The sequence below is a fragment of the Diabrotica undecimpunctata genome, chromosome 9 (genome assembly GCF_040954645.1).
Source record: "Diabrotica undecimpunctata isolate CICGRU chromosome 9, icDiaUnde3, whole genome shotgun sequence".
Lineage (NCBI taxonomy): Eukaryota > Metazoa > Arthropoda > Insecta > Coleoptera > Chrysomelidae > Diabrotica > Diabrotica undecimpunctata.
The window spans coordinates 9355275-9379823 of record NC_092811.1 but is presented as its reverse complement, the minus strand read 5'-3'; positions in this window follow the sequence as shown (position 1 = coordinate 9379823).

Sequence of the window (24549 nt, the reverse complement as noted above, 5' to 3'; positions counted from 1 at the left end):
TTTTGAATGATCTAACTCTTGCAAGTGAAGCTCGGGGTTTGAAAATAAATATCAAGAAGACAAAATCAATGATTATAAGTAGAAATGATTACCCCAACGCAAAGATATATGTCTCTGGAGAAGAAATCGAACAAGTCAGGCAATTCAAATACTTGGGATGTTTGCTGAATGAGGGTTGGGACCCCGAGAATGAAATTGAACAAGCCAGAAATGCTTTTTTGAGGCTTCGTAAGTTTCTGACTGATCGCAAATTGGACTTCAACCTCCGATACAAGATGCTTAAGTGTTACGTGTGGCCTGTTCTCCTGTACGGAATGGAAGCATGGACGTTAAAGGCCAGTTCCATTAACAAACTTGAAGTGTTCGAAATGTGGTGCCTGCGTCGAATGCTCAGAATATCATGGACGGACAGGGTCAGAAATGAGGAAGTACTCAGAAGAGCGGGCTTACAGGATAGGGAACTTTTTAATTATGTAAAAAGTAAGAAGACTGGATACTTGGGGCACATTATACGAGGAGAACGATACACTTTTCAGCAACTGATACTCGAAGGGAAAATAGAGGGTAGGAGAGGTCTCGGACGTAAAAAAATGTCATGGCTGCGCAATATTCGACAATGGACAGGAATCCACAGCTATGAAATGCTTCGCAATGCTGCTAAAAACAGAATTATTTAATCCAGAATATTTAACATCTCACCTGACAAGACGATGTACGGTGGACGCCTACGCAGAAATGCATGGCACCTTAAGAAGAAGAAGAATTACTTTAGCAACTCACAATATGGATTCAGAAATGCTCGTTCTACTACGAACGCGGTATTTGATGTTGTGAGCGAGGTTATTGAGGGGCTTGAACACCCCTTGAAGTGGAGAAACACAGAATATGGAACATCTTACATGCAGAAACTGTCTTCATTGATGCACCTTCGAAGATTTGTGGCTCGCCAACAAAGATGGAACCGACGTAGCCCGATACTGGGCCGAAATTTTATGAATGTCCGGACACGATAAACTAAAGTAAAGTAAGCAGATGATACGACTTACGTTATATCAGGAACAAATAATGATGATTTAAAAATATCTTACGAGGAAGTTTCTACTAAATCTAGCACATAGTTTGCTGCAAACAAACTAAAACTTAACTTAAGTAATTTTCATAATGATCCAGATAACAAGAAGCCTTAAACTATTGGGAATAACCATAGATAATGAACTGGTCGGCTCATATTTCGCAACTAAAGAAAAAGCTATCAAGTTCATTATTTGTTATTCGCCAACTAGCAAGGGTTGTCAACTTTGAAACGTTAAAAATGACATATTTTTCTTTACTTCACTCTCATCTAAACTATGGATTAATCATATGCGGCATTCTTCCCTTGTAGCATGTAGTAACTTTGTTGTGAAAAAAGAAAAAAAATATATTTGTAAGACAGACTTTTATTAATTGATGTTCGTGTTGATTTCAGTGTCGAAAATTCGATACCAAATTATGCTATCTACAACAAGATATCCTTTGTACCGCATGATGTGAGACAATGGCTGTTTACAATGTGATATGCATAATTTTAGCAGAATGCTGCTGATATTTTTGGATACGTTATTTTTAAATGTGTTTACAAAGGTCTTATCTTTTTGTTCACCGCATCGGTAAGATGGATGTACTTAAATGATAAATTTGCATATAATGTCAACCATCAACAATCCTTGCAGCAAGAACATACTCTGAATATCAATCAAACGTTTTATACAAGGTTCACCGGAAAGTAAAATATTTTATTTGTAAAGTTAATTGTGATTTTAATATTTACAACAATTAATTGTGCGCTAGGGTTTCCAATAATTACAATTTTGGAACCACAGTGAGTTCAACGTACTAAGAATAACGGAAAAGCCCTGCTACACTACGAAACAAATGCATCTTGATGTATCTTATAATGCTTATCAACTATCTATCTATCTATAGAAAAGGCTATGGCGACAAGTCACAATGTTTGTCCGGAAGGGTAACTACGCCACCTAGGAAAGAAATTTGAACTACAAACTTTCTTTATTTGTTATGAAAGTTGTATAACAGACTAAAATACCATTTTGTCGTCCTAACCTTAAATAGTGAGTGAAGTGACTGTAGATGGCAATTGATTGGATCCCCGTTGCAAGGTGACGCACAAAATCACTAGTCTGGAATATAAGTGGCGAGATATGGGTTAGTCTACGATATTATTCATCCCAGCTGATATCCAATGCACGAGAGGAAGCAAAGTACAAAGAATGACAAAAAAGTGTGCACAAGTGAAAAAATAGCACGCTTTTTTCCCACCGAACAATTAAAATTGACTATTCACATTTTTTTTAACCCGAAACTGAATTGTGTACGATACATACAAACGCCAACAAGATCCACCAATGAGAAAGTAAGATAAAATAATGCAGAACAAGTAAACGGACAAAAGTGTCGAACTAAACAAATCATAAATTATAAACCGAAAGGAAGAAGAAGCATCCACTTTCTATTGACGAAAGCTTCATACCTTACAATATACTAATTTATTTTAGTATACAGTGTGTCAGTAAAGTATGGAATAAATTCGATATTTCCTAAATGAAAAGCCTTTTTAAAAAATTCTAAAACAAGTCGATTTTTAAATTTAATGTTCTACATTGTACAACAAAATTTCATTATAAAAGGTGATACATATTAAGGTGATGACGTCATCGGCTCTTTTAAATGTAACACCCTATATTTTATGACATTTTTAGATCGATAAAAATGAGCTGATTCCAAAAAAGTATAATACTCGGGGTCTAATGGATATAATTAGAAAGATATGCGCTTAGAAAATAAATTATTTATTATCAGTTGCAAAAAAGTAGACTACTACTAGTTTTTAGTGAAATAGAATTATTTATAGAATTATTTTTAGTAACGTTCAATGACAATTAAGTAGTACAATAATTGTATTCACTCGTAAATGTTCTGTATTATTGCTTAGAATTAATTTGAAATAGAAATGAATTTGAGTGTAAAGCAAAGAATTGAAATACTCATGATGATTGGGTAGGGAGACAAATCGCGAACTGAGATGGAAGTGTGTAATATATTTAATGATAAATATTCAGAAAGAAAATTTCGAGAAACTGGTACAGTTGAAAATGCAAGCAAGTCAGCTCGGCCCTCTGTAAACTATGATACAACATTAGATGTTCTACTTACTTTTGAAGAAGATTCGCACACGTCTGTTCGTAAGTTTAGTCCTGATGTTTACGCAAAGTAATAAAACTTGAAAAATGGCATCCCTTTAGATGCACACTTGTACAGGAATTAAACGAGGATGATTCAGATAAAAGAATAAAATTTTGCGAAACAATGATGAATATCTGTCACCGAAACCCTCTCTTGGTTCAAAATATTATTTTTTCTGATGAGGCTACCTTCACATTAAATGGCGAGGTCAACTGACAGAAGTGTAGATACTGGGCAAAAGAAAACCCCAACTGGATGCGGGAACATCATACAGAATACCCGCAAAAGGTAAACGTATGGGCTGGCATTGTAAGAAGTAGAATCATCGGACCCTACTTTTTCGAAGGTAATTTAAACGGGCCATCATACCCTCAGTTTTTAAGGGGTTATCTCGTACCTACTTAAGTTAATTCATTCCCCTGTAGAATTATTAATCCTGGAGGTTTTGATGAAAGTTTATGGAAGACGTGGACATATTGAATGGCAAGCGAGGTCGCCAGACCTCAATCCTTTGGATTATTTTATGTGGAGTCATTTGAAGAATGTTTATAAAACGAAACCTGCAAATATTGAAGACTTAAAAACAAGAATTCGTAAAGAAATAAACAATATTTCTCAAGAAACCATAAACAAGGTTCTACAAGAATTTGTACAACGTTTGGGTTACTGTCAAATACAACAAGTTATTTATTATAATTTATTTATAACTTATTAATATTAGAAATCAATAAAAATTAATTTTCTAAGCGTATATCTTTCAAGTTATATACATTAGACCCACAGTATTATACTTTTTTAAAATCAGCTCATTTTTATCGATCTAAAAATGTCCTAAAATATAGGGTGTTACATATAAAAAAGAACCGATGACGTCACCACCTTGTATAATGAAATTTTATTGTAAAATGTAGAAGATAGGCTTTTTTATTTAGAAAATATCGAATTTATTCCATACTTTACGGAAACACTGTATATAGATTTTTTTAAAAATCCTTTTATTTTTCATTAAGAAAATGAATAAAAACAAATGCCCACATAAACAGAAGAAAATAGTCATAAAGGTTTTTTACTCAGATTACATCGTACAATAACAAACATTATCAAAACTACTATCATATTAACTGGAATTATTGGATATAAAATAAAATTACAAATAAAATTGAATGAATCACGCATATAATGTGACCATCAAGAGAAATGAAATAAAATCGCATACTACTATCGATTAGAGATGGACGACAATGCGTTATTCATGGAGTCAATGCATCGATATTTGAATATGTGGTTCGTTAAAGGTGCATTAACATCAGTATCGAATGTTTTATTTATGAATTTTGGTTTTGAGAAATGAGACATAAATTAAAAATTATTTTTAAAAAGGGAAAAAAAGAACAAAAACTAAATTTTAACGTATTAAGGCTTTTTTGAGTATTGCGCTAAGCAAAGCAAAGAAAATTTGGTTTTTTTTTTTTTTTTTTTTATTTAAACAAATATACCCGCATCAACCACTAAGGGTTATTAGCGGGGGGACATACACAAACAGTAAGATACATATTGTTGCATAAAAAAAAATATTTTTTACAATCTGGTATATAGTTTAGTCATTTTAAGATAACTTAATAAAGACTGTAAATTTGACGTTAGTATACTTTTTAAATTATCACTAAGGGCACACGCGATTCTTTCGTTCTGGTACACTGGACACTCAACAATTATATGTTTCACTGACAACTGAGTATTGCACTTGGTACACAACGGAGCAGCCTCCTGGTTGAAGATATGCTTGTGTGTAAGGAAAGTATGTCCTATTCGGAGTCGGTTAATGATGACTTGGTCTTTTCTATTATTTGGTAAGATGAGTTTGGTTCCTACTTGACTTAGACATTCTTTGAGTTTATTAGCAGTGTGATCCCAAGTAGTTTGCCACGCTCTGTATACGTGGGCTTTGATATTTACTTTGTGATCAGTCCAAGGCATTTGATTTATGATAGCAATACTTTGGTCGGTGGTTGCATTGCTTGCCAGAGAGTCCACTTCCTCATTACCACTTATTCCCATATGGGAAGGTACCCAGATAAAGGAAATATCTTTTTGTTGAGTCTGTAGATAAGATAACTCTTCTTTGATCTTGAGAAGTATGGCGTGAGTTGTATATAGCTGTTTTATTCCAAGTAATGCGCTCATTGAATCGGTGATGATAACAAATTTGCTTTCATTGATAGAACAACATTTTTTCACGGCCTGATGAATTGCCGTAAGTTCTCCGGTATATATACAACAATTTGTTGGGATTCGTATGGTAGACTTGACGTTTTCGTAGATGTAGGCTGCAGCATGTCCTTCATGACATTTGGAAGCATCAGTGAAGATTTGATGGGTTGTTGGGTATTTGGATATTACATTTTTATAAGCTTGCTGTATAAGGAAAGGATGTGTGGAATGTTTCGGGAGTTCTTTTAAAGACGTGTCTATTTTTGGATGTTTAATCATCCAAGGAGGAACATTTACATGAATAGGCATAGTAAGACTGAACTGTTCTAAATTAAGACCAATACGTTTTATTCGTTCGGGAAATGGTAGTTTTTTTATTGCAATGTTTCTGTAAAGATCGGACGTTATATTTGTTCTGCAAAGTATTGTTGAGTAGGTTACGTTGCTGTTGTTTGCTGAAATTCTGGCAACGTAATTTAGTGATAGGAGTTGCCTTCGTTGGCTTAAGGACAGTTCATTAGCCAAAACTTGTAAGCTACTTACTGGACTAGTTCTTGTGGCACCTAAAACTAATCTCAAGCACATATTTTGAATGTAGTCAAGTTTTTTTAAAGATGTTTTGTTAGCAGTATCGTAGCATAAACAGCCGTAGTCTAGTTTACTTCGTATTAGTGATCTATATAGAGTAAGTAAGGTTGTTGTATCTGCCCCCCAAGAGGTATTTGACAGCATCTTTAGTAGATTAATTCTGGATTGGCAAGAACGTTGCAGATTGGTGATGTGGGTTTCCCAGTTTAAGTTACGTTCAAAAGAAAGTCCTAAGAAATTTATTTCTTCTGCTTGTTTCAAAACAACTCCATTTAGTGTTAATTGAACATTAGGATAATTTTTTCTTTTGCTAAAAATTAAATAACGTGTCTTTTCACTAGAGAATATAAAACCCGTGTTTTGCGACCAGCTTTCAATTGTGTGTAAGGTAGTTTGCAGTATATGTGTTCCCAGAGTTACATTGTTTGTTCTTAGATAAATGACTAAGTCATCTGCATATAGGCTAGTAAATACAGGTAGTTTTATTTGATGTATAATACTATTTATTGCAACTAGAAAAAGAGTAGGACTTAGAGTAGATCCTTGTGGAGTGCCGTTTTGAAGTACTCGTCTGGAGGATGTAAATCCATTGGTTCTGACTCGAAAACTTCGTGTTTCTAGAAAATTCTTAATAAAGGACAACATGTGCCCTTGAACATCCCATTCTTGAAGTGTTTTTAGTATAAGATGTCTCCATGTTGTGTCAAACGCTTTTCTTATGTCAAAAAACACGGCAATAAGTTTTTGGTTGTGCAGAAAGGATTCATGTATACTTGATTCAAGTGTTATTAGATTGTCTGTTGTGGATCTACCCGTACGAAATCCACTTTGTCTGATACTTATTAGGTTATTGTTTTCGAGGTACCATTTAAGACGATAATTAAGGATTTTTTCTAAAAGTTTGCAGGTACAACACGTAAGTGATATTGGACGATAGGAATTTGGATCGTCTTTTGGTTTATTATATTTAAGGATTGGAATTATAGTTGCTTGCGACCATAGATCAGGAAAGTCATGATGAATAAAAATATTATTAAAAATATCAACTAATATTAGCTTTGCATTCAGAGGAAGATTTCGTAAGAAAAGAGGGTGGATATCATCAGGTCCTGGACTCGAATTTTTAGCACTTAAACAAAATTCTAATTCTTGAAGACTTACTGGTTTGTTTATTGGATTGCCACTCTCTGTGATTTGTATATTTGAAGACTCCGTTAGTTTTTTGTGCTCTAGAAAGGATAGGCTGTAATTAGAATCACTAGAATTACGTTCGTATATCTGCTAGTATTTCTGGAATATCTTCTTTGTTTGAATGCATTTGGTTATTATATGATAGAGTATCTATACCTCGAAAGTATTTTGTACCTTTTATTCTACGAACTTTGTTCCATATGTTGCCTAAGGGAGTGGAAGGATTTATTGAAGAAACGTACTTTTTCCAACTTTCTCGTTTTGCTTTTTTGATTAATTGTCTGCTTTGAGCTCTGAGATTTTTAAACCTTAAAAGGTTTTCGATAGTTTTATGTTTCTTGTAAACGTTAAAAGCGTGTTTAGACAAAGTGAGTGCTTGTGCAATTTCGTTATTCCACCAAGGAACTGGCTGCCTTTGACTCGATTTTGTTTTTCCCACTGCGATTGTTGCTGCAGAAATAATAATGTTATTAAATATTTCCAGGTTTTGGTTTGCGTTATTGGTTAAATTATATTTGTTTGTTTGTTCTTCTATCAGTGTTCGATATAAATTCCAGTCAGCTGACTTTATTTTCCATGTCTGGTAAATTGGAAAAGTTGATTTATCATTAGTGTTTATGGTTATCGTGATAGGGAAGTGATCACTATCATATAAATACCCCAATGTGTCCCAATATAATAAAGGAGCTAGCGACGGACTGCATAAAGAGAGATCTATGGCAAAAAATGTACCATTGTATGAATTGAACCTAGTAAATTTGCCAGTGTTTAGTAAGACTAAATTTAAATTATCAATGAGATTATTTAGGAGATTGCCACATTTGTCGGTTTTGTTACTTCCCCAAGTACTGTTGTGACAGTTAAAATCGCCTAATATTATTTTTGGGTGTGGAATTTGGTTTAAAACATTGCTTAGTTCAGTTATGTCTAAATCAGTAGGATGAGGTAAGTATACATTGCAAATATTGATTTTCATTTTGTGGGTGACTGACACTGCAACTATTTCGAGATTTGTTTGTAGTTGTATTTCAGTTGACTCTATGTCATCCCTTACAAAAATTGCTGTTCCGCCGCTTGAGTGATCTGCAACTCGGTTTCTTAGAAAAGGAACATAATTTTTTAATGTCACACTTTGGTGCTTGAAATGGGTCTCTTCTAGGCATATGACTAAAGGAAGATATTCGTGTATAAGAAGCTTATTGGATTCTATATGTGTAAAATAACCGTTGGGGTTCCACTGTAATATGAATGTGCTGGCCATTAACTCTTTATGTGTTAACTATTTATTGTTGAGAACTTGATTCTTGGTCAGTTTCGTCAGTAGAAGAAGGACTGTTGAAAAGCAGTTTCTTCTTCAATCTGGTGATATTGTTTTTTAAAGTTTTATTTTGTATTTGGGAATATATAAAGTTTAAAATTTCTTTTATTTCTTGGCTTTCATTTGAATAATTTTTAACAATGACTTCAGGATGTTTTGAGTGAAGGGAATTTGCCAGAAAATCACATATTTCATGAAAAGTAAGTGTAAAGGAAGGGTTTCTATTTTCAATTTTTTCTTTAATTTGATTTAGAATAATTGAAATATCTTCTTGGGTTTTAGGCTTTTTCTTAGGTTTTTGAGTATCGGGAGGAGGTAGGTCATTTTCAAAAATTTCAGGAGAGGATATTTGTCTTTTAGTTGCAGGAGTAATTTTAGTGCTTTTTCTATCGCTTTCAATTACTAAGGAGTTATCTTGGAATATTTTTGGTTGATTCAAGATTTGTAATTCATTGTTTGTTTGTGAGGAAGTGGTTTGGTCTTTTGTAGCTGATGCGTGATTTTGTATGGTATTGGGCTCTGGTTCCATTAATGTTTCGGTATCTTCTTGGTATTGGTTTCGTGGTTGATCTTGTAGCTGATTATATTTTTCATTGGTAGAGTTATGTATATTCACGTGGTGGTCAGTTTCCATTTGATTAATTGAGTTGCTTGATGATGATAAAGAAGGACAGTCAGAATCTTGATGTCCGACAATCTTGCATCTGGAGCAGTTTAAACCATCTATGGAAATGTATAGTCGATATGATGTATTGTCGAATGAGATTAGAAATGAGTCAGGAATTGATGCATTTTCTAAAGGACTTATGAACATTTGCCTCCTAAAGCTGAGTACGTGGCTGTATTCTGAGTCTTGCATGCCTACTCGTAGAAACGTCATATTGGAGGCGGATTTTATACCCATAGTTTTTAAGTGCTCTTCAATTAAGCTATTAGGTATAGTAGGACATACATTAGATATGATGAGTCTCTGGGCGGGGGTTATAAGTCTTCTTACTTCAATCTGGTTACCATCAATATTTATATATTTGTGGGAGCTAAGAAATTGATCAACTACATATTTAGAGGAGAGGTAGATGCAGATGCGGTTGTTTGATATTTTGGATGCCCAAACAACATTTTTGGGCTGTACTATTGATCCAACAGCTTTTATATATTCGAAAACTTTTATTCCTTGTATGGTTGAAAGTATAATACCTTGGTCTTTTGAAGGATATTTGAAACTATTTAATGCATTGGAGTAAGATATATGTGACGTAGTGGGTATATTTCGTGAGGTAGCAGCTGATTCCGGTTCATCCATCTTCCCGCTGAGAATTTACGTACATTGGCACAGGATCTAAAGCCGGACTTGGCCACTTAATAAAATTAAACAGCAGCCTAGCCTAATTACTTGTTAGTAGCAAGAACCAGCAAAAAGTTGTTGTCAATAATCGATAAGTTGAATTGAAATCGATAAAATATTTTGCCTTTTAAACTTCTGATTTTAAGGTTATTAATAATGCAGTTTTGTACTCACAGAATTCTACGATTTTCAGTACACTGTCACATTTAACTTTGAACAGGATTTTGATTTTAATATTATTCACTATTTACACGTTCAGAACTAAAGAAATAATAGTTTAAATATTTAAATTTTTAAGAGAAACTTTGAAATGCGTCTAAACACTTTGACAGTTTTTTGACAATTCCAAAATTTGGTTTTATAGAAGCATTAAAAGGCGTTGTTACTAAAGGTAATCGATATGAAAATGTATAATAAATGTGAAAAAAAGAGAAGAGACACTCAATTTGGTTTAAAAAACGAAGGGCGTATTCTTTTTTTTTTTATTTAGAAAAAACATATAATCCACATCAACCACGCAGGGTTATTAGTGGAGTAACGTACACAAGAGTTTATTTTATTTACATTAAATAGATGTACATATATAAACGTAAATCTTTTAAATAATTTATTACATGGTCAGTGTTTATGGTTAAAGTGGTTTTGATGTCATCTGAGATTCCATATTTTCTTCTTGTTTCTTCGTGGTACTGGCAGGCAATCAGAATATGCTTCACCGTCAATGGGAGAGAACAGTTTCTGCAGGTTGGAGAAGGTTCTTTGTTGATTAAGAATCTATGGGTCAGTGCAGTGTGTCCAATTCTTAGTCGGTTAATTATTACTTGATCCCTTCTATTGGATGGATTTATTCAAGATGGTCTTCACAAGGGGGTAAATCTCATATAGTTTGGTTCCTGAATCTTTCCAGTAGTCTTGCCATATGTTCATACAGTGGTCTTTAATTAGGTTTTTGAGATCGGAATATGGGTAATTTATTGATTTGGTTGTGTATTGTGAGTTTATTCGACTTATGTTTGCTAGGTTATCCACTTTCTCATTTCCAGCTATTCCTACATGCGACGGTACCCAGATAAATGCTACTACTTTTCGAGTTGATTGAATTACATTTATCTCATTTTTTATAGCCCGTAATATTGGATTTGTAGGGTATATTTGTTTTACACCTAATAGAGGATTTAATGAGTCAGTGATGATGACACATTTATTCTCACTACACGTTTTGAAGAAAATTAAGGCTTCCAAAATGGCTGTGGTCTCGCCTGTGAGGATGCAGCAGTTTGTAGGTATGGATATAGTGTGAGTAGTGTATTTACAGTAGTATGCAGCAGCATGTCCGTCATGAGCTTTAGAGGCATCACGGAAAAATTTCGAGATAATTAGGATAATGAGATATCACTTCGGAGTACAAGTGTTTAATGAAAATCGGATTTGTAGTTGATTTGGGGTATTTTGTGAGGGTTAAATCAATGGTAAGTGGTTGGATTATCCATGGAGGAAAATTTAAACTGACTGGTAGAAATCGATTTAGCTTATCCATATCAAAGTTAGAAGATTTTATTCGTTCTATAAGGGGTGTACTATTTTTAGTTGGTTTTGTAGAACCAATACTGGGATGGCAAATTTGGGAGAATACTGGATGTTGTTTCTGTGCTGATATTTTCCCTATATAGTTTGGGGATAGTTGTTGCCGTCTAATATATAGAGGTGGTTCTCTCGCTAAAACTTGTAAGCTACTAATAGGAGTAGTTCTGAAGGCACCCAGTGCTAATCTCAAAGCTGTAGATTGTATGCTATTTAGTTTTTTTAAAGCAGTTTTGCTTGCAGCACCGTAAGATATGCAACCGTAATCTAATTTACTTCTAATAAGTGATTTGTAAAGGTTAATTAATGTTTTACAGTCGGCACCCCAAAATTTATTAGATAATATTTTAAGTATGTTTAACCGGTTTTGGCATGCTTGTTGTAATTTATTAATATGCACATTCCAATTTAATTTTTTATCGAAAGTTAGGCCTAAAAAACTTACTTCTGTTGACTGTTTTATAGGTAAATCATTTAATGTTAAATTAATTGTATGGTGAGTGTTATTTTTACTAAAAATTACGTATTGAGTTTTTTCTGCAGAAAAATTGAATCCGGTTTGTAATGCCCAATTTTGAAGTCGATTTAACATAAGTTGGAATATATTTGTTGCTGAAACAAGGTTATTAGATTTGGTGTAAATAACAATATCATCCGCGTAAATGCTAGCTTTAATAGGAGCTCTGATTACATTTATGATGCTATTAAAAGCCACTAAAAATAGGGTTGGACTTAAAATGGATCCTTGAGGGATTCCATTATCTAGCATTTTTGGAGAACTTGTGATTCCATTTATTCTAACTTGTATAGAACGATTACTTAAGAAATTTTTTATAAAAGCAAGCATGTTACCTTGAATTCCATAATTATTAAGTGTTGCTAATATAGAGTGTTTCCATGTCCTATCAAAAGCCTGGGTTATGTCAAAGAATATTGCAATCAACTTCTGATTGTTTGCAAATGCTTCATTGATTGAGGTTTGCAGTGAAATATGATTATCTAATGTAGACCGTCCCTTGCGAAAACCACTCTGAAATGGGGTAAGGATATTTTTTGTTTCTAAATACCATGTTAGACGGAGATTTAGAATTTTTTCCAGTATTTTGCACATGCTGCATGTGAGAGAAATAGGACGGTACGATGAGGGTATATCTTTGGGCTTATTGGGTTTAATAATGGGAATAGTTATTGACTGAGACCAGAGTTTTGGAAATTTATGATTTAAAAAACAGGTATTGAATAAATCTAACAATATTATTTTTGCTCTGAAAGGTAGGTGTTTTATGAATATTGGTGGAATATCATCATGTCCTGGGGATGTATTTTTGGAGTTTACAATAGAGTATTCTAGTTCTTGAAGAGTTATGGTAGCATTTAATGGATTGTATTTCTTACGTATTCTTGCATGGAGTTGCTAGTTTAAAAATGTTATGATCAAAGGAATGATGTCTTTATTTTCTTCATTGATTACCAAAAGATATTAACTTATAATGTAAGACGAGCTATTGATATAGCTGCTTTAAAGCAAATTGGGCAAGATGACAACGACATGAGAATGATATAACAACTATACCGGAAGTAAAAAACAGAACTGAAGAGAATAATACCGATTATTAATCTCCAAATGAAACCACAAATTGTAAAACACTTTTTTTATTTAATAAAATTAATAACGCCTTTCGACATCATCAGCTTTATAACAGGTGAAACCAAATGGAGTCTAATTTAAACAGTATTTACTGAGAAAACAGCCTTGAAAACGTGGTTGGGTTGCCAATGTCACAGAAAATATCACAAACTAGGGAATTAATACTTAAACCGGCATCCGACACGTGGGATCCAAACCAAAATAGCCAGATCATTCACAGACAAAACAACGATAGTCCTAACATTGCTAGAAGGTTTTTTTTTTGCTAGAAGAACATTAAAGAGAAAGAATGAATAACCCTAGATTATCTAGACGGTTGAGAAGCAGTATCCAAAGAAGAGGAAAGATAATTAGCAGGGACGATGTTCAAAATATCTCAGAAATAAAGACAGGAAAACTAGATACGTGTGTGAGGCATATGAAGTTTTTTTGTGTTTAGAACACTGTGTGACATACTGCGAAAATTGCTCCAACTTTAAGAACTGATCTAAATAATTAATCTGTAGAATTTGATTCTGTTTTTTTTTTCTTTGTTAAGCTAGATACCATCGAATTATGGGCAGTGCTTGAATCTCTAGAAAATGCACGTATAGATTCAAGATACACTAACATAATTAAAAACATATATGAAAATGCCACCATGCAGATAAAGCTGGACGAAAGCACAAAAACTAATCCCATAAGACTACAACGGAGAGTAAGACAAGGAGACACCATCTCTCCCAAACTATTTACCCTTGCTCTAGAAGACATTTTTAAGAAACTAGAATGGAACAATAAGGGTATCAACGTCGACGGATCATACTTAAACCACTTGAGATTCGCAGATGACATAGTTTTAATAGCCGATAATATCCAAGAACTAAATGATATGTTACAACAATTAAATGCAGTTTCAGGAGCGGTAGGCTTAAAAATGAACTACAGCAAAACAAAAATACTGAGCCGAGACCAGACAAATATAACAATACAAAATCATACCATAGAAAATGTTGAACATTATGTATATCTAGGTCATGTTATCAAACTAGGAAAACCAAATCAAGATGCTGAAATTAAAAGAAGAACACAACTGGCATGGGGCGCTTTCGGCAAATTAGCATATATCTTGAAAAACACCTCCATTCCTGTAAACTTAAAGAAAAAGGTGTATAACACATGCATACTACCAGTTTGTACTTACGGCTTGGAGACAGTAGCCCTTACCAAAAAATCTGCTAAAAAATTAGAAACAACGCAAAGAGCAATGGAACGAATTATGCTTGGAATATCACTAAGAGACAAGATTAGAAACACCGAGATAAGACGTAGAACGAAGATTAGGGATATTGTGGAAGAAATTGCAAAAATGAAATGGCGCTGGGCAGGTCACGTAGCCCGATATAATGACAACAGGTGGACACGGAGAATTCTAGAATGGAGACCAAGGACGACAACAAGAAGCACGGGAAGACCTCAAAAAAGATGGGTAGATGACATAAGAACAGTGGCAGGCAAACAGTGGATTAGATCGGCGCAAGATAGAGAAAGATGGAAGCAATTGGGAGAGACCTACATTCAGGAGTGGATGGAAAATGGTTGACAAAGAAGAAGAAGCTAGATACTCCTTCTATTGTAGTTTCTTGTTTTCATACTATTAATTTTGACAGAAATGTATTGATTCTCCGGTCATAATACACTTTTTTTTTCTCAAAAAAAAATTGTTATTTCATATAATTGGCTATGTTCAAGAGTGAACTATTATTAGCACATGTTCTTCTAGAATTTATTACTATAATGTATCCTGAAGCTATAGTATTACATATTATTATGAAAATCTACGAGATATAGGAATGAATATATTTTCAACTTGGGGTTTGTCACCCCACGTGTCGAATGGCGTTACTAAATTTCAATTGTCGGATGCCGGGTTAAAAAACATTTAATAATAATTGTTAAATTGAAGTTAGAATATCTTTTTCTTCCTTTTTCCTTATTTTGTTTCATGGTTTCTAAGTGATTTATACTGCTCACGCAGACTTATTCCTAACAGGACGTTTAATATATCTAGCTAGAGGCTTTATGATTTATGAACATTTTATTTGCTACCAGTTCTATATATTCTATTTTCCAAAGGCTTTGTTGGATCCTTTGTTAATTTTGTATAAGATCCGTTTATTATGAGACTCAGGTGTATAGAAAACCAACACACACCAACAGATATTTAAATTTCAAATCAAATCACAATATTAATATTAAAAAGGGTATCAATATCATTCAATCCTTATATGAAAGAGCCAAAGTTACTTGTTCTAACGAAAATTCGTTCTTGGAGGAAAAACATTTGTTAACATCTGTTTTATTAAAAAATGATTTTCCTTTATCGTTTATAAATATGGAATTTTCAACAATCGACCGAATAGAACAGAACAACTGAGAACGAGATCCTACAGCATACACAAGGAATAATACGAGGAAAATAACAATACCATACATAAAAGGATTATCAGAAAAACTTGAAAGGATAGGAAATTAATTCAACATTTCAACAACATTCAAAACAACAAACACGTTGAGATCTATTTTGTCTAAAACCAAACCTAACAATGAACAAAAAAGGACAAAGAATTGCATTTATAAAATACCTTGTGAATGCGATCAGTTTTATTTAGATGAAACATCAAGGCCATTAAATGTTAGAATAAGTGAATATCAATCTTATATTAAAAATAGAGAATTTGATAGATATCAAATATGTAAACAGGCATGAGATAATGAACATAGGGTTCAATGGAATGATTCAAATATAGTCCTAAAAGAAACGGATGGTAAAAGAGAAAAATTAAAGAAGCGGCTCTAATTATGCTAAATGAGACCAATTGTGTCGCGAATTCCTCGGCAGAATGTAGTAGGATCTGGTTACCCATATTGAAAGAGGAAGTTATTAAAAGGAAAATACCAGTATTGGTAAGTCAGTAACATATAGAGAATACATCATTTATGTTTTTTAAATAACAAACATATAAAATCAGAATTTGTTGTTTATTGAAAGTAAACGAAATGCACGACCAAATACTTACCATGTCGGGATAGTATTATGAGGTTTTTTTCATGGTTTTTCCCTCATAATTTGCTATTGAATCACTAACGTGTTTGCTGTCATCATGGCATGTGTTTGTCTTTTTAAAGACGAATTACATGCTATGATTTTTTCTAACGGATATTCTCAAGTTAAAGTTGATTTCATGTAATCGAATGAACTATCTTACAAGTAAAGTCGTCCCAGGAACGCAACTCAACAATATTGGCAATATCATTTTAAAGTCGTTACTTTAAAATGTATAATGTATGTCTGAATTGTCAATATAAATAAGTCCACCAAGTAACAAAAAAACAAAATTTATTTAATTTACTAATGTTTGTATTTTGAGAACGATTTCCGAAGTGGAAATTGAAACGTCAATAAACGTACTTTAACCTTTAATTGTGGCTTATTTCCATTTAAATAGTAATTACTTTAACATACCACAAGAAAATAGCTTCAGAACAATGTCTCTATAAATAATTGAATACTTAAATTCTGCTCTTTGAATCTATGACCGTATTATAGGTAACTAAAATAGTTTCATAATGCATATAAAAATGTTAGCAAGAGTAGTAGCAAAGTACACAGTTGTTGTAAACCTCTATGTGTTAGAGTAAGCTCCTAAACTATTGTAATATTAAAGATTTGAGAGGAAAAAATTTTGTTTTTTAGGTTATGATACTTCTTCTCAATTGTTAGATGTAAGCACCTGTTTTGTTAATATTCTCAGGTTTCTTATTCGATAAACTTTTTATTATTCGATCGTCGGGTTCCTTTATTCATCACTATGAACAATGAAAATGAGAAGGAGGTATAAAATGTGGGGATTTTTGGATCAGATAGGTTTTTTCTTGGTTTGTGGACAGTGACGTTGGTCTCAGCTAGTAAAAGTCAGGGATTTATCTGACATCTTGTAGCATATATCTATATCTGTTAAGTGGGCGTTTCCTACGTGTGTTGTATATTTTGATACCGACATCGTTTACTGTTATTCGTTCCAAATAACGGTACTGAAATACCGACCATCTCTACAAGATCGGCTTAATTAATATGAATTATTTGTTGGGGTATGTTGAGCGTACTTGATATTTATTTGTAAATTGTGTGTTACTTTATGTCCTAAACCAGGAAGTATGCTGGCTGCTCATTTAATAAAAGTGACAAGATTCATGACTTGGCAGCTCTTCTAGGAAAATCAACTAAAAGATCATGAGCTATAGGTCGCAACACTAACTACTGTTAGTTTTTCTTAGTTAGGACGGGTCAACGGTCATTGTAAAATATGTTTATAATTTAAATGTCTCGTTACGATTCTTAGAACAACAATGCTAATGGTGTCTTATATCTTTAACACACGTAAGTTTCTTACTGTGTGCTCAAAGACGCTGATGGTGCTTTTAGTCTATGAAACAAATAAACATTTTTAACAAAGTTTATGTCAAATATAAATATAGAAAAACAAAAATTCAACAAATGTTTTGATGGCTTTAGTAGAGTCTGCAGTGGATTGTACAGGTCTTTTTTTATCTTCAGGTTTTCAAGTAAAGAAGTACAAAATTTGTTTAAGACATTAAATACGTACGCCTGTTCCGCGCTGAGCTACTCATTTGGTATTATATAGTGGTCAAAACCGGATATAAAGAATCTTCAGCGGAGAATAAGAACACTTCTCACAAAGGCGCAAAAACACCATCTATGTAGTGCAGTAAAGAGAACATTACCGCGATATCAAGGAGGAAGAGGAATTATGGATATAGGTTAGCAACTGGATGAACAGGTTGCTAATTCAACAACTTATTTTCAGGTACAGGCTGAGACATCTACTTAACATCGAGCAATTTGAGTAGTAAATGATACAACGCCGGTTAAACTTACGGAACAAGAAATTCTCATAAGCCACCTGACTAAGGAGGAAAAAACTCGCACCTGGATGAGTAAACGCCTGCATGGGCGACATCTCAATGAGATCAGTCAAAAATATGTCGACAATACTTCTTCTTAGAGTACCGTCTCCATACGGAGGTTGGCAATCATAATGGCTATTTTTATTTTTGAACTTGCTGCTCTAAACAAATCAATCTATCTGCATTGATACCAATCACGTAGATGCTTCAACCATGAGTTCTGTCTTCGGCCAACAGATCTTCTTTCTTGAATCTTTCCCTGTATTATGAGTCTCAAAGTTTCATATTTTGGCCCCCTCATCACGTGGCCTAGGTATTCCAGTTTTCTGATTTGTATAGTGGTGATTAGTTCTGTTTCTTTACCAACCCTCTCCAGTACTTCTTTATTTGTAATTCTATCAGTCCATGATATTTTTAATACTCTTCGGTATAACCAGAGTTAGAAAGCCTGGGTTCTTTTTAAATTGCGTTTTTTTAATGTCCAAGTCTCAGCTCCATATAATAATATTGAAAATATATAACAGCGAATGGTACGTAGTCTGATCTCCAAATTTGGATTTTTGCACGTTAGAAGTGGCTTCATTCGTATAAATGCTGATCTAGCAATCTCTATTCGCCTGTTTATTTCTGCAGTATGATCATTGGTTTTATTAATCAAAGTTCCCAAGTACTGATATTTTTCTACTTGTTCTATCACGTTACCATTGATTGTCAATAGGTGATGTATATTTTGTGGTCTTTTTGTAATTAGCATGTACTTCGTCTTTTTAGCGTTTATAGTAATTCCCATCTCAGCACTATTCATACTTAAGCTTTCGATAAGATGTTGTAGATCTTCTATACTCGTTGCTATGATCACAGTGTCGTCTGCATATCGTAAGTTGTTAATTAATTTTCCGTTAACGGTAACTCTCGCTTTGATATTATTGAACGTGTTTTGGAAAATTTCTTCAGAATATAAGTTAAACAAAAGTGGCGATAACTGTCTAACTCCTCTACAGATCTTCATTTCTTCTGAGTATTGCCCATCAATTTAAACTATGGCACTTTGGTTCGATGATGATGATGATAGTGTGTTTGGCATGGAAACCAGTCCTTTTGCCACAGATTTTTAAATGATTTATGTTATGTTTGTCAATTAAAAACTTGATTGTACTAAATTTATATTATATATCCGGATGCATATAAGTGATTACATATGAGTTCGTATATAGATTTCTGATTCAATGACAGTAGGTGGGTTATGTTTACTGGAAGTTGCACATTACTTTTAACTAGGTTCTCATAAAACGTAGATGAGAGTGCTTTATTTTTAATACATCCAAACAGGATGTGATTAACATCACACTGGGAAATATTATCGCATAAACACTTTCCTGATTCTATAATGTTTAATCTAGCCAGGTGAGCAGGAACAGCACCGTGACCAGTTTTTAATCTTGTGATAGTTGCTGCTGATCGTTTAGATATATTATAATGGAATATGTGTGGTAATTCTGTTAGGGATGGTAACGTAGGATGGATCTTGTAATAATGATTATTTGAAGTATTCGCCAATATTTTCCATCTGTCTTGCCAGTTAAAATTTATTTTTTTAGTATAAAAATTGATTAGGTCTGATACTGTGTAAATATGTTCTTGTATACCTGAATGAGTAGAATCCTTAGCGAGCTCGTCTACTATTTCATTACCTTTTATCCCGGAGTGACTTTTTGCCCAAATAAATGTTATATCTTTGTTTCTCATTTTTTGTTTAATGTCACATATCAGCTCACATGTTTTATGGTTTAACTCAGTATTATTAAGTCCACTAAGAATTGACTTAGAGTCTGAGATGATCACAGCATCTTGCAAATTTGCGTGCTCTAGCCAATCCAGAGCTTTCCTAATAGCTACCGCTTCTGCAGTGTAAATAGAGCAATGTGGAGGAAGCTTTATTTTAAGTGATTTGTTTTTGGAAGGAATATACACTGCAGACCCTACTTTCCCATCGTTCAGTTTAGAACCATCTGTGTAAATTATAGTTTCATTAGTATATTCACTCAATATGGAGTTCAACAGCTTGTTATTTATTTGATGTGAATCTGAATATTTCGGAAATATAATATTTAATTTTTTTAAGATTGTATTAAATTCTAATTTATAAGATGGTTTAATATAATTTGTTGAAAGTGTAACCGGTAAATCATTGGTTTCCAGAAAGGCATCTGCTAATGGTGGTGAATTTTTTATTCTCCAATAATTGTTTACTAGATTTTGAATGGATAACTCATACAGCATACTTAGTAGGCCACTTGTTCTAGCCCTTAATTTTAATACATATTTTGTTGCTAATAAATTTCTACGATATTCTAATGGCATTTCATTACTTTCAGCAAGTAACAGGGGGCATGGTGTTGATTTCATAGCACCCAAAGTTAATCTCAAACTTTTAAACTGAATACGATCTATCTTTAGTAAATGTGTTTTGCTTGCTGATCCGTATAACACACATCCGTAATCCAAAATTGATCGCACGTAGGTCCTGTAAAACATCAATGCAACTTTGGGATCAGCACCCCATTTTCTGCAAGTGACACATTTAAGAAGATTAATGCCTTTCTCACATCTTTTTTTTACATATTGGACATGTTTAGACCATAGTAATTTGGGGTCTAGGATTATACCAAGATATTTATATTCAGTGACAACGGGTATATCATATCCTGACAGGTGTAGACTATCAGGCGTACGTAACCTATGTCTTGTAAATATCATAATGGCAGATTTTTCTGGGGATATAGTAAGTTCGTGGTCTTTAGTCCAATTATCTACTAGTTTCATGATGTGTTCCAGGACCTCCACACAATCGTCATATGAATCACGGACGGAGTAAATACATATATCATCGGCGTACTGTATACATTTTATGGAATCAACAAAAATGTCGTGTATACTTGCCGAAAATATGTTGAAGAGAATTGGACTTAATACAGACCCCTGTGGTAATCCTGTATGAGTTATTCGTGGACCATATAACTGATTACTATGGTCTCTGATATATAAAGTTCGGTTGCTAAAAAGATTAACTATATTAGCGGATAAATTTGTGGAAAACCCCAGTTTGCATAACTTTGAATGCATTACTGTTAAATTAACACAGTCGTAAGCGCCTTTAAGGTCTAGAAAGAAACATGCTAAATATTTATTTTTTGAAAAATTTAGTTGGATATCTGTTGTTAAGTGACTTATTGCATCTAGTGTTCCCAGACCAGATCGAAATCCGTATTGAGTGCTTGGCAAAAGATTATAGTGTTCGACTGTCCAGTTAAGACGATTTTTAATAATTCTTTCGAAAGTTTTTGTTATACAAGACAATAGAGAAATGGGTCGATAAGACGATGAGAGAGTTTTGTCTTTGTTGGGTTTGATAAAAAGGCATATAATTGTTTCTTTCATTTTGTCAATGTAATTTCCTTTCAAAAGCCAATCATTAAATATTTTTAATAAATGATTTTTTGCCTTATCGGGAAGGTGGTTAATTATGGAATAAGTAATATAATCTTTCCCGGGCGCAGTAGATTTTGATATTTTAATAGCTGCATCCAGTTCTTGGATGTTTATTGGATTTTCTAGTAATTTAAATTTACTGGAATTGCATATTGATACGTGTTTTAATTGGTCTTGAACGTATGGTGGAGAGAACTTGTCAAGTAACTCTTCTATTAGCTCTGTTGAAATTGGTTGTGTCTTTGAATGATAATTTTTGTTAGCCATTTTATTAACAAATTTCCATATTTTGTTGAGCGGTGTATTTTTATTGATAGTATTTACAAAGTTGATCCAAGATGTTTTTTGTTTTTTCATAAAAACAACTTTGCATTTGGCTTGGATGTGTTTAAATTTTAGATAATTTTCAAGATTTGAGACAATATTATACTCTCGAAAAGCTTTTTTTCGACACGATATTAAATTTTTACATTCGTCGTCCCACCATACGGGAAGACCGGATTTTGGTTGAAATGATTTTTGAGTAATCATAGCAGAGTCTGCAGCTTCGCTAATTGTTTTTATTAAGTTATTAAACATTTCCAAAGATGTAACATCTATAGAATGAGTATCTAGAAGGCATTTTTCTAAGTAATTTTCAAATATAGACCAGTTCGCTGAAGACTCTTTCCATTTTGTGGAGGTATGGATTGTTCTTGGGGAATATTTCAAATCTAGGGTGATTTGGATAGGGATGTGGATTGTACCTAGTGAGTCATTTAGAGGATTCCAGGTAGTAAAGCCTGTTAAATGAGGAGATACTAATGTTAAGTCTATCATTGAAGGACGTTCGTTTGGTCTGGATATTTTGGTTGGTCTTCCGTCATTGAGTAAAATTAGATTAGTATTGTCTAAAGCGTCAGCTAAAATATTACCTTGTGCACTATCCTGTATGGAACCCCACCTACAGTGATGACTATTAAAGTCGCCCCCAATTAAAACTCTGCCTTTAATTTGTCCAAATAAATTTTCCCAATCTTTGGATGAGACATATATTTTAGGAGGTTTGTAAACACATACTATTGATAATTTAACTTGTTCTAGAAAAACACCGCAAACCTCTATATTTGGATTATAATTTGTTTTGAATTTTATATCTGAAAAGGAAATGTTGTTTGCAACTAAAACAGCAACGCCTCCATAGCCATCACGTCGATCAACTCTAACATTATTAAAACCTTTAATATATAAATTTTTATTTTGTGACAACCAAGTTTCGTTCAGAAGAATGACATCAATTGTATGACTTTCTAGAAAATTAAGCAAATTAGTCTTTTGTTTTATAATAGATTGGCAGTTCCACTGAAGAATATTAAGTGTTCTATGATTCCCCATCACTATCGTTGTCTGATAAACAAGAAAGTATATTTCTGATTTCATTTTGAGTGACTTTTTGGAATTCAACTGAGACTAGTTTGGGGTCAATTTGTTTAATTATTCTTTCTAAAGCAAATGGAATTTCTTGTAGAATTTGTAATTGTATTTTTTCTTTATATGCTATAAACTCATTACGATATGGGTTAGGAATTATAGGATGTGACACTGATTTTGTTTTAGAAGTTGAAGGAAATTGTAAGGCAGTTTTACATTGAGTCGGGGATATGGCTTTTCGTTTAAGAGGATTAGAAGTTTGTTTAGGTTTAGGAACGAATGAATTGTTTACTGTACGGTCATTTGCCGCAGTCGGGAGTTGGGGAAAGTTATTTAGGTTACTAAGCAATTCAAATTTATTATGTGTCGTGATTTTGGCATAGGATGGATTTTTTGCTAAAAACTCAGCTTCTTTAAATGTAGTATTCTCAATCGCCATTATTTTTTTAATATTATATTGATGTTGATAAGCTGGGCATTGTTTCGTTAGAGTCGTATGATCGTTTGTTTTACAGTGAAGACAATATTGTGAGTTACTACAACGGGAGTTGTCTTCGTGTTCTTTGCCACAATTTTTGCATAAGCTGAAAGTGGACTTACACTGTCTGAGAGTATGACCAAATTTAAAACAATTTAAACACTGTACCACAGGGTATATGTATTGTTCAACTTGAAACCTTACCAAATCTAACGTAATATATTGAGGAATAATATTTCCTTCAAATGTTAAAATTACCATTTGCCTAGGAACAAAAATAGTTTCATTATCTGAATCAATAAGTTTTCTTTTCATACGTCTTACCTCGGTTATTTTTTGGTCGGAAATAATATTATTCATCATATAATTTTCGTCCAAAAAAGTATCAACTTGTCTAATTATTCCTTTTTTGTGATTAAAAAAATTCGGAATGTAAGCAATAAATTTGTTAGAAATAATTATGTCGTGATTGACTAAACTATTTGCACAAGTGTAAGAATTAAAAATTACTTTCACTTTATTTCTACCGACGAGTTTAATATCGACAACATCTTTCTTAAAAAAGTTATTAATGAATAAATAATGACCTACTCGGACTGGTGATAAACGTTTAATATTTGGGTCGATGGACTCGACAAAAACAAAAAACGGGCCTTTATCAGAGGATTTATACCTATTATTTAAATCAAAACGGGCACTTACTGCCTCCATATTTTCACCTTTATCAGGGGGTGGCTTTTCGCCACCCGAAGAATCATCCATTTTTAAATATAAAGAACAATCCTACCTTGTTTTATTATTCCTTACTATTTAAAAAACTAAACTTTAACTGCTTAGAAATTGAAAACTAATTAGCACTTAATTGATGTGGACACTATCGATGCCGGCACACAACTGGGCACTTTGGTTCCAATATAATGTTTGCACTATATTTATGATTTTACTGTCAATGCGTTTGTTCATAAGTATTGATATTAGTTTTTCATGTCTTACTTTATCGAAAGCTTTTTCGTAGTCAACAAAACACAAGTGTAGATCAACGTTTACATCCCGACATCGCTGAATCAATATGTTGATGG